Below are 14473 nucleotides of genomic sequence, written 5' to 3'. Positions count from 1 at the left end.
TGACGGGGGCCTGTGGCTGCCCCCCTCATCGCTGGGTGGTCGCTCCCGCACGTGACGGGGGTGTCGTCTCCCTGTTGCTCCAGGTCTCTCCGTCTCCCGTGGTGTGCGAGGGGCATCCTGCGAGCGTCGCATGCTGGAGGGTCCGGGTCTCTCCGTCTCCCGTGGTCTCCGAGGGGCATCCTGCGGGCGTCGCATGCTGGAGGGTCCGGGTCTCTCCGTCTCCCGTGGTCTCCGAGGGGCATCCTGCGGGCGTCGCATGCTGGAGGGTCCGGGTCTCTCCGTCTCCCGTGGTCTCCGAGGGGCATCCTGCGGGCGTCGCATGCTGGAGGGTGCGGGTCTCTCCGTCTCCTGTGGTCTCCGAGTGGCATCCTGCGGGCGTCGCATGCTGGAGGGTGCGGGTCTCTCCATCTCCTGTGGTCTCTGAGGGGCATGCTGCGGGCGTCGCATGCTGGAGGGTGCGGGTCTCTCCGTCTCCTGTGGTCTCCGAGGGGCATCCTGCGGGCGGTCTGCATCTGCGGGGATGGGTGCCTGGACGTTTGGTCCTGCGATACACAATGAAGCATGCATGGTTAGACATCAGGCAGTGATCAGGTGATACGGGGGAGGGGGATATAGGGGAGGGGGGATATGGGGACGGGCTGTTGGTGGCTCACTTGCTCGTGGGGCCCCGACCTCTGCATCAGCAACCTCCCGGTCCTCAGGTCCGCCAGCCAGTTCCAGGGCCCTTTCCTCGTGTACGGTCAGTGGCCTCTCATCAGCGGGCCCTCCTCCAGTCCTCACATGCTCCCTATTGTTGTGTGCGCGCTTCTCCTGGGGGGGGGGGGGGTTGGTGGCAGGGGTAAAAGGCAACAGTGTTAGGCAGGTATATGAATGCACGCCATCGGTTACGCGTGCATTGCAGAGGTTAAGGTTCGGGCTGGATTCACTTGGGGATATGGGGGAGGGGGGGATATGGGGGAGGGGGGGATATGGGGGATATGGGGGAGGGGGGATATGGGGGATATGGGGGAGGGGGGAATATGGGGGATATGGGGGAGGGGGGATATGGGGGATATGGGGAAGGGGGGATATGGGGGAGGGGGGATATGGGGGATATGGGGAGGGGGGATATGGGGGAGGGGGGATATGGGGGATATGGGGAAGGGGGGATATGGGGGATATGGGGGAGGGGGGAATATGGGGGATATGGGGGAGGGGGGATATGGGGGATATGGGGGAGGGGGGGATATGGGGGAGGGGGGGACATGGGGGATATGGGGAGGGGGGATATGGGGGAAGGGGGGAATATGGGGGATATGGGGGAGGGGGGGATATGGGGGATATGGGGGGGATATGGGGGAGGGGGGATATGGGGGAGGGGGGATATGGGGGATATGGGGGAGGGGGGAATATGGGGGATATGGGGGAGGGGGGATATGGGGGATATGGGGAGGGGGGATATGGGGGAGGGGGGATATGGGGGATATGGGGAGGGGGGATATGGGGGAGGGGGGAATATGGGGGATATGGGGGAGGGGGGATATGGGGGATATGGGGGAGGGGGGATATGGGGGAGGGGGGGATATGGGGAGGGGGGAATATGGGGGATATGGGGGAGGGGGGGATATGGGGGAGGGGGGGATTTGGGGGAGGGGGGATATGGGGGATATGGGGGAGGCTCACCCTGCCTGCTCTGACGAGGTCGTTCACCTTCTTGTGGCACTGGGTGCCTGTCCGTGGTGTTAGGGCCACAGCGGTGACGGCCTCTGCCACCTCCCTCCACAGACGCCGGCTGTGGCGTGGGGCAACTCTGCGGCCGTGCCCGGGATACAGGGCGTCCCTCCTCTGCTCCACCGCGTCCAGGAGCGCCTCCACATCGCGTGACTCGAACCTCGGGGCTGAGCGACGGCCAGCCATCAAGTCGGGTGTTGCGGTCGGCTGTTCCGGTCGGGTGGGGGGGAGCTGCGCGGCCTTATGAGCCGTCACGCCGTGCAGCGCGTATGACGCTGCACGGCGTGAACCACTGCGCAAGCGCGGATCCCGTTACGTCGCTGCTAGCCCATTTCGGGCCGCAGAATATCGGCCCATTTTTATGACGTGACGCAAGTGGGATCTGCGCCGTTTTTTGCGCCGATCGGCGGACTTTCCGCCGATAATGGAGAATTTCGCCCCTGAGTTCTAGTGACTGGTACCAGGGATTTATAACAACAATAGTTTGTTCAGTACTCCGAATACCTCTTACTTTATTCCACTCGGCCCACACTCCGGGGAGATAGTAATAATCTTTATTATTGTCACAAGTAGGCTTACATTAATACTGCAATGAAATTACTGTGAAAATCCCCTGGCACTCCGGCACCTGTTCGGGTACACTGAGGGAGAATTCAGAATGTCCAAATTCTCTAACAAGCACGTCTTTCGGGACTTGTGGAAGGAAACTGGAGCAGCCGGAGGAAACCCACGCAGACAGGGGGAGAACGTGCAGACTCCACACGTTCCACAAAGTGACCCAAGCCGGGAATCGAACCTGGGACCCTGGTGCTGTGAAGCAACAGTGCTACCCACTGTGCTACCGTGCTGCCCAACAGAGTCAATCAAAGGAGGAAATTCATACCAATCTCTTTCGCCATTGCAAGGCCCTGCGGATATGTGATAGGAGTCAGTTTCTATTCCCTCAACTTTTCAATTGTGTCCTTGTCATCCCGCAGATCAAGCTGGGTGCCCACCAGGATGATGGGTGAGTTTGGACAATGATGCCTCACTTCAGGATACCACTTGGCACGGATATTTTCAAAAGATGCTGGGATCACCAGCGAGAAGCAGATTAGAAAAACGTCTGTTTGAGGGTAGGAAAGTGAACGCAGACGATCAGAATCTTCTTGTCCAACCGTGTCCCAAAGCCCCAGATTCCACAGGCTTCCCACCAACCATCACATTGGCAGAATAGTTGTCAAAGACAGTAGGGATCTATTCTCCTGGTAAGGCATTGGTCGTGTAGCTGATGACCCAGCTGGTCTTACTCACCCCGCCATCACCGACCACCACAGACTTTATCGCCTGCATCGGACCCACGCTCCATCTGCCTCAGCATCGCACTGAGGCGATAGTGTGGCTATGATTGGATGGATAAGCATGGAATCAGATGAGTGCAGTCCCAGCTGCGTGCGAGCAGAGACATTGGAAGAGGATTGTGTGGTCACCCCTGTCAAAGACAGCTGAAAGTTGAGAAGGATGTGAAGCGAATGACCTTTCTCACAGTCGCATCGGATTTGACTTGTAACATTTATATGGGCTGCTTCAGAATTGTTACAGGGGCGGAAACCTGGTTGGAGAGATTCAGGATGGAATTCCAGGAAAGATGGAGCAGACTCTGGGGGTGATTTTGGAGGTCAAGGGTTATATTTTGAGGAGAGGGGTGATGGTGGTAGACGGAAGGAGAGAGGAACAACAATCAGAGAGAGAGAAGCCTTAATGATCTTTGTTTATTGTACAAATAACAGCTCAGCCTCACAAAATATTTACATGTAACACATTTCCTGGTTAGAAGGGATCACCAATTTGAATACAAGGCTATTTGATGTTTTAATAAATCCTGGCAGTCTTTAGAATAATTTGACTGCTGCACATTTCCAGCTGAATGTAAATATGTGAAAACTTCCTCATTGATTGTTTTTCTGGACCTGTTTAATGTTGTTCACTTTTAACTTGGAAAAGCTTCTTGAGGGAGAGTCCGGGGCTTTTTACAAACTGATATTTGTAAACACATTGGCTGCTTTTCTGCTTCACTGGGTGTTGTGGTCGTTTACTGGAGCTGCCTGTGTTTGAGTCACAGGGGTCTTGTTGAACTCCAGTTCTCACCATGTGTCTAGTCTACGGGTGGATGAAAGTTATAGAGCGGGATTATGCATTGGCTGACTCCGAAATCGCAGAACGCGATTGGGAGGCGTGATGAACGGTTACTGTACTACTGTCCCCTTATCATCATGTAAGGTGATGTCCCCTTTATGGCCGGGCTTGGAACCCTGGGGGACTCCGCCTCTGGCTCCGCCCACCTGGGAGTCGTATATAAGGGGCCGCTTTGTGGGCGGCACCCAGTTAGCACCTGTCTCGGCTCCAGGCTAGTTCTTAGCTTATTAAAGCCTTCTTTACCGTTTACTCTCTAAGCGAAGTTATTGAGGGTACAACAGGAGGAAAATAGGTTTCAACGCTAAAATCGCGGCGGGCGCCGATTTGACACCGAATCACAATTCTCATCGTTGCATGTCACTCCTTTTAATTTTTCGGTGTTGTGGGATTAGGAATGTTAGTACAGTTGACCTATAGTCAGAGGGACCTTTTTAGGATGGGTTTAACTTCAGAACCCCATTTAACATTGGCCGTAAGACATCCCGCTAAGGCAAAGCAAATAGGAGAAGTGATCAAAGCGATTTATATTGAAATGGATGGACAAAATTGCCTGATAGAATTTTATGGCAAACAGGAGGGCAAAGTGACCTGGAAAGAGGAGCAATGGCCCGCTACATTTGAAATACAACAACCTCCCCGAGAGAGCCATCATTTACTCACTTCAATCCTGGCCCAGGTACTGGCACATCTATGGGCCCAACGTAAACATCATGTTGGAAAAGTACATTCTGCCCCAGTGCATAGGGTGCAGTTACAGAAGAACGTTGCCCTGCCCTGCCTAAAACTATACAGGTTGGCACCGGAAACAGAAAAAGGGATAGAGGGAGTGATCAATGTACTATTACAGCAGGGGTGCTGAAGAGAACAAAAAGCCCCTGTAACCCCCCTAAACTCCCCATTCCAAAGGTAGGAAGACCCAACGCGTGGTGGGTTGTGCAAGATCTTAGAGCCATCAATAAAACTGTTATCACTATTGCTCCATTGGTGCCGGACCCAAATGTCATTTTGTCTTCTATACCACCAACAACGGATACTTTCTCAGCCGTTTTCTCCATACCATTGCACCCGGAAAGTCAACATCTATTTGCTTTACATATCGGAATTAACAGTATTAAAAGAGACTTGGACGAGTGCCAGTTGTCTGCAGGCTCAACATTCCCTCAATATGATGACAATTTATTGATAGCCTCAGAGGGAGGGCTTGTTTGTCAACAGAATACCCTTTTGTTATTGACACATCTGGCAAAAAGAGGGCATAGGGCCTCAATGGACAAGCTGCAATTCTGTCAGGAGACAGTTCAGTATTTGGGATTTCAGCTGCAGCAAGGACAGCGGAGGCTTGGGTCTGAAAGAATACAGGCTATAGCAAGGGTTCCAACTCCGCGTACAAAAAAGGAGACCCTCACTTTCCTCGGCATGGTGGGCTATTGCAGGCAGTGGATACCGGACTTTAGGGAGATGGACGCGGTACTGCGCACGGCTACCCTACAGGATGCCCCTTCAGTTGTTACCTGGACCCCAGAGAGCGCCCCTGCCTTGGGACTTCCTAATTACGCCAAGCCCTTTACTCTTTATGTGAATGAAGCAGGGGGATTTGCAACAGGGGTCCTGATGCAAGAGCATTGAGGAGGGAAAAGACCCCTTGCCTATTACTCGGTCGCCCTATGTGCAGTGGTAAAGGGTATGCCAAGTTGCTTAAGAGCAGTAGCAGCCACGGCCGCCATAGTAGAAAAATCAGTACCCCTTGTACTCGACCACCCGTGTACAGTATTGGTTCCTCACTCTGTTTTGCTCCTGCTTAATTCATCCGCAACGCAGCATTTTTCTGCATCTCGACGCATTGGGTACGAGGTAATCCTTCTCTCTGAGACTAACGTTGTCTACAAGCGAGCGCCAGCTATCAACCCTGCTACACGCTTACCCGCGCCCTCGGATGAAGAACATTTGTTTCATCATGACTGTGTACAATTGGTTGAAGCCACCACAACCCCTCGCCCTGATTTATTGAGTCACCCACTTGAAAATCCAGACATCATTTTTTTTACTGATGGGTCCGCGAACCGACCAAATGATACAACCCTCCTGGCCGGCTACGCAATAGTAACTCCATTCGAGATAGTGGAAACTTTTGCTCTGCCTTCGGGAATGTCTGCCCAAGCGGCTGAATTATTCGCGCTTACCCGGGCATGTATTCTAGCAAAGAGTAAGACAGTCAACATTTACACTGATTCTCGATACGCTTTTGGAGTAGTACACGATTTTGGCCAATTATGGAAAAACAGGGGGTTCATAACTTCCTCCGGCCAACCTATTAAGCATGCTAAATTGGTTTTAAATTTATTAGATGCTGTTCAGCTGCCCAGCAAAATAGCTGTATTAAAGTGCGAAGCGCACACTACCGCAGACAATGGAAATCTCCAGGAGAAACAGATTTGCTGATAAAATAGCTAAGGAAGTGGCTCTCAATCAGCAGCCACAACTAGAAGCTTCTGCAGTTGAACTTACGTCCACCATAACAGAACCAAAGTTAAAAAAAAGGCACAGGAGCAAGCTTCTCTACAGGAGCATCACTCTTGGCTAAAAGCAGGTTGCTATCAAGACAATTTTGATAGGTGGATAAGGGCTTCGAAAATAAACCAAATGTATGAAGCTCTCAGAGAAATTAGACTTTTGGAGGAGTTTGAAAATTCAATTCCTGATGTACTGAGAACTCATATGGGAACAGAGGGTTAAAACTGCGAGATTAGCAGCAGAAATGGCAGATGATTATGAATTAGTTCATAAATCAAAGCTTGGTTTCCAATATCAGTTTCAGCTTGTGAGGGATAGAAACTGGAGACATGAGAAATACTCAAGTGGTAAAGGTAAAGGTGATCTGATGGGAGATAATAAGGAGAGTGTACCTCAGATTTAAAAAGAAATCCAGGAGGGTGGAAAAAAAGTGAAAAGTTTAAAATGTTTTCACTGTAATAAACTAGGCCATGTGAAGTCACAGTGTTGGTGGTTGAAGAAAAGCACTGGGAAGGCTGATGTGGTAAAACAGGATAAGACTGTGGGGTTTGTTAAAGTGGTAAAGGAAAGCCCAAGTGAAGCGAAGGAGGTGCAAAATATTGTACAGCCTGATCAAGAGGTGATTGATAAGAAGGTGCCAGATCTTTTTAAAGAATTTACTTGTGTGGGTAAAGTTTACTCATGTGTATCAGGAGGAGCAGGTAATGAAGTCACAATTTTAAGAGATACGGGAGCTAGTCAATCTTTGATGGTTGGAGATGAGAAGTTATGTAGTCTGGGAAAAATGTTGCCAGAAAAGGTGGTAATATGTGGAATTCAGAGTGAGAGTAATGTTCCATTATATAAGGTAAGGTTGGAAAGTCCAGCGAAGAGTGGTGAAGTGGTAGTAGGAGTAATAGAGAAACTATCTTGTCCAGGAATACAGTTTATCTTGGGTAATGATATAGCTGGATCGCAGGTGGGAGTGATGCCTACTGTGGTTGATAAGCCAGTGGAACATCAGACAACTGAAGTGTTGAAGGACGAATATCCAAGGATTGTGATACCAATGGGTATTAACAGTGACAGGGGAACTCATTTCACTAGCAAATTGACCAAAGTCCGAACAGAAGCCATGGGATTTGATTGGAAATTGCATATCCCATATCAGCCCCAATCCTCAGGAATGGTGGAAAGGGCGAATGGAATAATTAAAACTGCAGTTACAAAAGTGTGTCAACAAAATGGGCTGCTATGGCCGGATGCCATACCCATAGTAATGTATGCCCTGAGAAATCAGAGAAATCGTAATACGGGTTTAACCCCGTATGAGAAAATAATTGGGACGTCCTATGACAACAGGAACTAAACCCCCAATGACTCCAGCGGCAGTAGCCATAATATGGGTAGGTGAGGCATCACTAAAGTGTGCCCAGGCCATGTGTGAAACTGCTGGGGAAAAAAAAGCAAGAAAAAACATGGAAAGGTGCAAAAGAGGGAAATACACACCCTTTAAACCTGGAGATCAAGTGTATGTGAAAGCACTAAACAAAGATTATTTTCTCCCAGGTGGAATGGACCCTACCAAGTGCTGCTAACAACCCGAACAGCCGTTAAAGTAAAAGAAAAGCCAGATGGATCCACGCAACTCGGTGTAAACTACATCAGACGGAACTTTGCGAGTACTAGCGAAACGCTGACCTGAAGAGAATGACACCGTTGATGTTTTTATATATTTTCATACTAATCCAACATCATGTAGAGGGTAAACTGAACACTAACACCTTGACATACATGTCCCACTCATACGCAGAGAGGGTAAATAAATTCAGTTGTTGGGTTTGTACACAAATTCCCAGATGCTTGGAGGAGGGCTTCCCTGTGCGACCTATCCCATTCACCAGTAACGAGATAGCAGAATGGGCTCTAAGACAAAATAGTACAGGACGTGGGGAAGATACACAGAATATGTTCGATTGGAGATTAGCTGGATACAATATGAATAGGTTTGAGGAATGGTGGGGGCCTAGATTTAATGTGACACGCCAGCCGCCCTGTTTGATCCTTCCCAATTATACTGGAGTCCCAAAAGGTAGCATATGCTTTAGGAAACATAAAACATATGGGACCTACCCAGTTGGCACAAGTCAGTGCGACCAGACCTTGAATTGGCAACCCCCTATGCCCCGCCTTATAGTTAAAGGGCTATTCATCTTTGGCTGGTCAGCGGTTGAAAATCGTACTAATGGAGGCCCCTGCGGGGGGAATCCGATTAGACTAATGATGACTGATAGTAAAGGATACCTGACCGCATATAACCACACATACTTTATCTGTGGACGCAAGGAGTACCTATGGTTACCAGAAAATTGGGAGGGCTCCTGCTATTTGGGATACGTAGTCCCTTATGTACATCACGTCCAACAACTAAAGGACCATCCCCATCACAGGACGACACGCAGTGTTATGACATGGGCACAAATGCTGGGAATCATGATGCCACCATTAGGAATAGCCTTCTACAGGATGGGTGAATGGATTTGATGTGGGGGCTGTGGGAGAATGTGGGTGTCGGTGTTGGAGGGGCAGGGCCCCGCGGAGGAAGAGGGGGGGTGGAGGCCCGGGGATGGGGAGTTGGGGTAAGGCCGTAAAATGGAGCTGCGCCAGAGGGGGCGGGTCCGGCTCAGACGGAAAGCGCGGGCTTTTTCCTGCGCTAGGGAAGGATGGGGGCGGGGCCAGGGGGGAAGGGCAGTGCTGGAGAGGAGCGCACACTGACTGCCAAGGGGTGGGGGGATTCTCACACTGGGGGGTCGATGGAATGGCGGGAGAGGCCGGGGTCAGCAGGAGTCATGGGAGGAGCAAAATGGCTAGATGAGGATCTAGCGGGGGGGAGGGGGGGGAGGGGAACTGGGTTGCTGCTGCATTGGCCAAAGGGGAGCTGGAAGTAGGAGAGGTAGTCGGGGCGGGCGTCCGCCGCCTGGGGGACTGGAGGGTGTGGGAGGCGTGGGCACGTGGCTGGACCATGCTGCGCGCGGAGATCTGCTTTTCCGGCACAGCGTGGCCATAGGAACAAACCGGTGTCGCTACCGGGACAGAATCGGTGGTCTTCTCTGACAGCAAAATTGGCACCGCTTTCAGAGCTACCCTCTACCACAGGGTGGGAATGAGGCTGCCACCTGCTGCCCTACACTGGGCGTGGGTGCAGGTGGCAGGCGTGGTGAGCCTGTGTTTTCTGTTTGGCAGCTCAGAACACACTGAGCATTCGCAAAAAGCTGTGGTTAGCGCTGCTGCCTCACTGCGCCAACTTCCCAGGTTCAATCCCAGCCCTGGGTCACTGTCCATGTGGTATTTGTACATTCTCCTTGTGTGTGCGTGGGTCTCACCCCTGTCATGATATTCAAACACACACATCATGATAGACACACCAACAGACAAATCAGAACACACAACACCACAACCAATGACAGAAAGATATAAAAGCACAGACACGACCCCTGGTGGTCAGTATTAGCTGGAGAGGAGAACCAGGACACATCTATTGCCAAACACACTCAGGGAGACAGCACGTGCAGAGTATCCAGAACGAACTGTATTATAAGAGTTATAATAAAATAGAGTTGTACCACATACAACTGTGTTGGCTCATCTGTGCACCAGAGCACCCAACACCACATGGTACAGGAGTGGATCGATACCTGCCGGCATACCTCAGGGTACAGAGACAACCAGCAGTGCCCAGGCATGATGTACGAGCTCCCGGTTCCGCAGGCGCTCCAGTGCGACGGCTACCTCCACGAAAACTGGCGGCGATTCCGGCAAATGTTCGAGTTGTTCCTGGTGGCAGCTGAACTCAAAGACCTGGATGATAAGGAAAAAATTGAATTTCTCCTCACCGTCGCCGGTGCAAGGGCAAGAGCAATGTTCAGAAGGTTCAGGTTCTTCAGGAGGCAGCAAAGGCACGATTACCAGGCAGTCATGGGCAAATTCGCCAAGTACTGTGAAGAATACGCAATCCAATGGGGACTTAAAGGTAAGAAAAGCTGCAGTACTCACCTCGTGGCTGGGATCCCGGAGCCCGAAATCCCGGGCCTGAGAAAAGGCTGGGTCGAGGTCGGCGGCCATCTTGCTAAAGGTATAACGCTAGCACAGTTGCGCGAGAAGTGCGCAGAACCGGAAGTTTCGTTTGCGCATGCGCGAGATGCTGCGCATGCGCAGTCAAGAAAACGGCCATCGGTAAAGGAACAGCGATCTGAGCATGCGCAGTCGCTTCCTACGTGCTACATACCGAGCGTCAGGATGTCAGAGGCCCCAGACTGCACCAATTTAAAAGGGAAATGTCCCAAATCCAATTTAAAAGGGAAACGTCCCAAATCAAAAAAACAAAAATCTGTTAAAGCTGTAAAACAACCTTCCTTCACCTGGAATGACAGCACAGTGCCGCAAATTGACCCAGGAGATGAATTTAACCTCCGAAGAACCCTCCGACAAGCAGTTACCTACGCACAAGCCGATGATTCCGACCTTGAATACTTCGATGACGATTTTTACAGTGTTTCCGGACCTCGCGAGCCCAATGATAGCTCCGTGGTCCTATATGACTATGACTCGGACGAACCTTTCGTGTTGCACATTGGCGGCCCCCACATTGAATCCGACGCAGATGCGGATTCATTTTTCGGATTTGAGGATCTTCAATCCAGCAGATATGACGTTCCAACTTATCAGTACCGGATGATGCTGCAGCCTGACATTAACAGACATGGAGCGGTGCAAGCACACGGAGAGTGCCCTGCTGCCACACAGAGCGTGGTCCACGTCCCGCTCAACGTTCCCGACTCTATGAAAGAAGACATGCAAGACTCCAGAGTGCAGTCCTCGCATGAACCAGAAGTGACTCCAGTGTCACAAGCTTCCACAGCAAGCTCGTGGACAGACTCCACAATTGCAGAAATGCAAGACTCCAGAGCGCAGTCCTTGCACGGACAAGAAGTGACTCCAGTGTCACAAGCCTCCACAGAGAGCTCGTGGACAGCCTCCACGATAGAAGCAACGCAAGACTCCAGAGCGCAGTCCTTGCACGAACAAGAAGTGACTCCAGTGTCACAAGCCTCCACAGAGAGCTCGTGGACAGCCTCCACGATAGAAGCAACGCAAGACTCCAGAGCGCAGTCCTTGCACGAACAAGAAGTGACTCCAGTGTCACAAGCCTCCACAGAGAGCTCGTGGACGGACTCCACGATGGAAGGAACGCAAGACTCCAGAGCGCAGTCCTTGCAGGAACAAGACCATGAGGGTCTAGCAACCTCTCCTGACCAACCAGCGGCAGACGATGCAAGTCTGCCATGCTCCCGTGAACAGCAAGAAGGCTATAACAGCCTACCATGCTCCACTACACAGCAGCATGACCATGACGGTCTCTCATGCTACAATAAAGGGCACAGCGCTGAAGACTGTTCAAGCCCAACTGAAGACAAGCCAAAGGAATCGCCTCGTCCAAGCCCGAAGAAAAAAGGTTTATGCGCTGACCTTCAGGATCATTGTAGCCGAACAGAGATTAATAATGCTGCACGGCCACAGAAGGATGCTGAGGATTTGCTAACGAAATTAATTGAATGTTTAACTTGCAAGGAGCAGACTGAGAATTGCCAGTGTTTTAGTACGGATCGAAAAAATGGACAAGACATTGATCCTCAGGTAATGGAAATAACACAACCTGAATCATATCTACAGCAGGGACAAATGTCTCCCTTCAACACAATGCCGCAAAATCCCAACTTCGGAGACCAGCAGTTAGTCAGTAATGACTCTTCAAACCTGGAGGGGAACATTAATTGCATTGAACCTATACACACTCCACTGATTATTGAGCAGAACATTGGAGCAAGAATCCTGAGGACACCGACATCGAGTAGCCAGATAACGAATTTAAAACCCACAGCAGTTTCAAGTGAACCAAGTGTGCTTTCCACTAATGGTGAAGATGCAGATAAGGTCGACCCGATTATCCATTGTACCACACTAACCCCAGTGATTAAGCAGTTATGTATGGGGAGTATAATGTGGGCAATTGAGAACAGTAAAAGAGAGACTGTGACCATGCCAGTCCCAGCAAAATCAGACCCAGAGACCATGAAGGCATGTACATTAAACAAAGTTACATATGAGGTGCCTGAGAAGAAAAGTGAAACGGAATGTTCTTTGGAAAATGGTACAATGTCGATAGAAACAGTGGATCCTATATTCGAGACCATACATATGGGAGAATTTGGGGGGAATAAACAAGGTTCTGCAATGTCTGGGGGAAGATTTAAAGTTCCAAAGAAGAAAAGCCCAAATGAAGGACAATGGCAAGACAATGACAGTCCACCGACATGGTGTGCACCACCAGATGAAAACTCTGACAATTTACCCAACCCTAGTGAACAGCAAGCTGCTAATGACGATCTATCCACGGGATGTGAGACGAGTGACGACAGCATCCCACTTCCCATGCAAAAGGTGCAAGGTGACAGACCTCGCCTAGTGCGTACCGAGGCACTCAACGATCACGGTGGGACCACTGACGACTGCGGTGGCGGCGCACCGCTTCCACCCTCGATGGCTCGAGCCTCTCCACTGGTTGGTGCATTCCTGCATGTTCCGACTCCAGAAGTGCAGCTTCAGGGAATCTCGGCTGCCTCCAGTGAACCTGTTGGGACTCCGGACGGGAGGCATCGACGGAAGGCAGACCGGACTCCAGATGGGGAGCAGCCAAGCGCCGACTCTGATTTGCGCACGCCAGACCTTGCTCCGGACGGGCGGTGTCGCGGCCTCGGTGATGGCACGCTCAGGGTGACGGCAGATGCCACGGCGACAGGGAATGGATCGCGTGGCAGTCCCACTGGGTCGGCAGTGGCAACCAGCACCGGCGGTCCAAGATGGACACACCAACTCGCGCCATCGCCAGACGTTGATGCGAGCAACAATTCTCTCTCCAAGGCGACATGCTTCGACGTTTCTCTGCGGAGTCGCCCTTCCGGCACAGCAGGTGGCCGGAACCAGCGTACACGGTCTTGGCCAACTTCCACATCTGGCACAGTCATCGCCTTGCATGATATTAGTGATGGTGCTACTTCGATGGCAACGACCCATCGGCTACAAGATGCCGTCCACCACAAACATAAAAAGAAAACAGACTCCACCTTGTTCCTGGCATGCAGGGCGGATGGATTGGTGCATAGGCGAAATCAGCGGGCTTTGTGCCGCCTTCCACGCTCGCAACTGCACCGTACGCACACGCCGGATCCTCCACTGGTTCCCAAGGATGACTTCGTGGAGATGCCACGGATCATGCCCCTTCCATCGCCACCAGAACCAAACCACAGCCAGGGCACCACTAACAAAGATGTTGAATGTTATATTTGCACGAAAGAAAAAAACCAAGCACTGCACGAAGTACAACAAATGGTAAAGTAGAGACTTCGGCAACAGCATCACCTCCAACAGTCCAAGGTGAACCAGTGTGACCCCAAATCTCCACAGCTGAACCGGCTTGAGGACCAGCCCATTCTTGAGGCGGTCACCCATTAGACTGGACTTATAACGCTGTTAATACGTTCAAAAAGTCAAACACTTCTGTATTATAACCTGTTGTTGTTTATTGTTCCAGATATCGTCTGACCGGACCAATGTTCAAGTTTTTTTTTCTCTCGCATCCAAGTTTTGTTATGGTACAACCTTGTTAGTGTGACGCACCCGACATCGCCCCATGTAAATAGTTACGTCATAAACACACGCTGTACACAACACAAACGCACACTCTTAGATGCACTCACGACAAATTATATTTATAACCACGTAGGCACTTGTCTTTGTAAAAAGGGGGGATGTCATGATATTCAAACACACACATCATGATAGACACACCAACAGACAAATCAGAACACACAACACCACAACCAATGACAGAAAGATATAAAAGCACAGACACGACCCCTGGTGGTCAGTATTAGCTGGAGAGGAGAACCAGGACACATCTATTGCCAAACACACTCAGGGAGACAGCACGTGCAGAGTATCCAGAACGAACTGTATTATAAGAGTTATAATAAAATAGAGT

The sequence above is a fragment of the Scyliorhinus torazame genome, chromosome 13 (assembly GCF_047496885.1).
Source record: "Scyliorhinus torazame isolate Kashiwa2021f chromosome 13, sScyTor2.1, whole genome shotgun sequence".
In the NCBI taxonomy this organism is placed as follows: domain Eukaryota; kingdom Metazoa; phylum Chordata; class Chondrichthyes; order Carcharhiniformes; family Scyliorhinidae; genus Scyliorhinus; species Scyliorhinus torazame.
The sequence above is the reverse complement of the archived record's forward strand: the minus strand, read 5'-3'. Positions refer to the sequence as shown.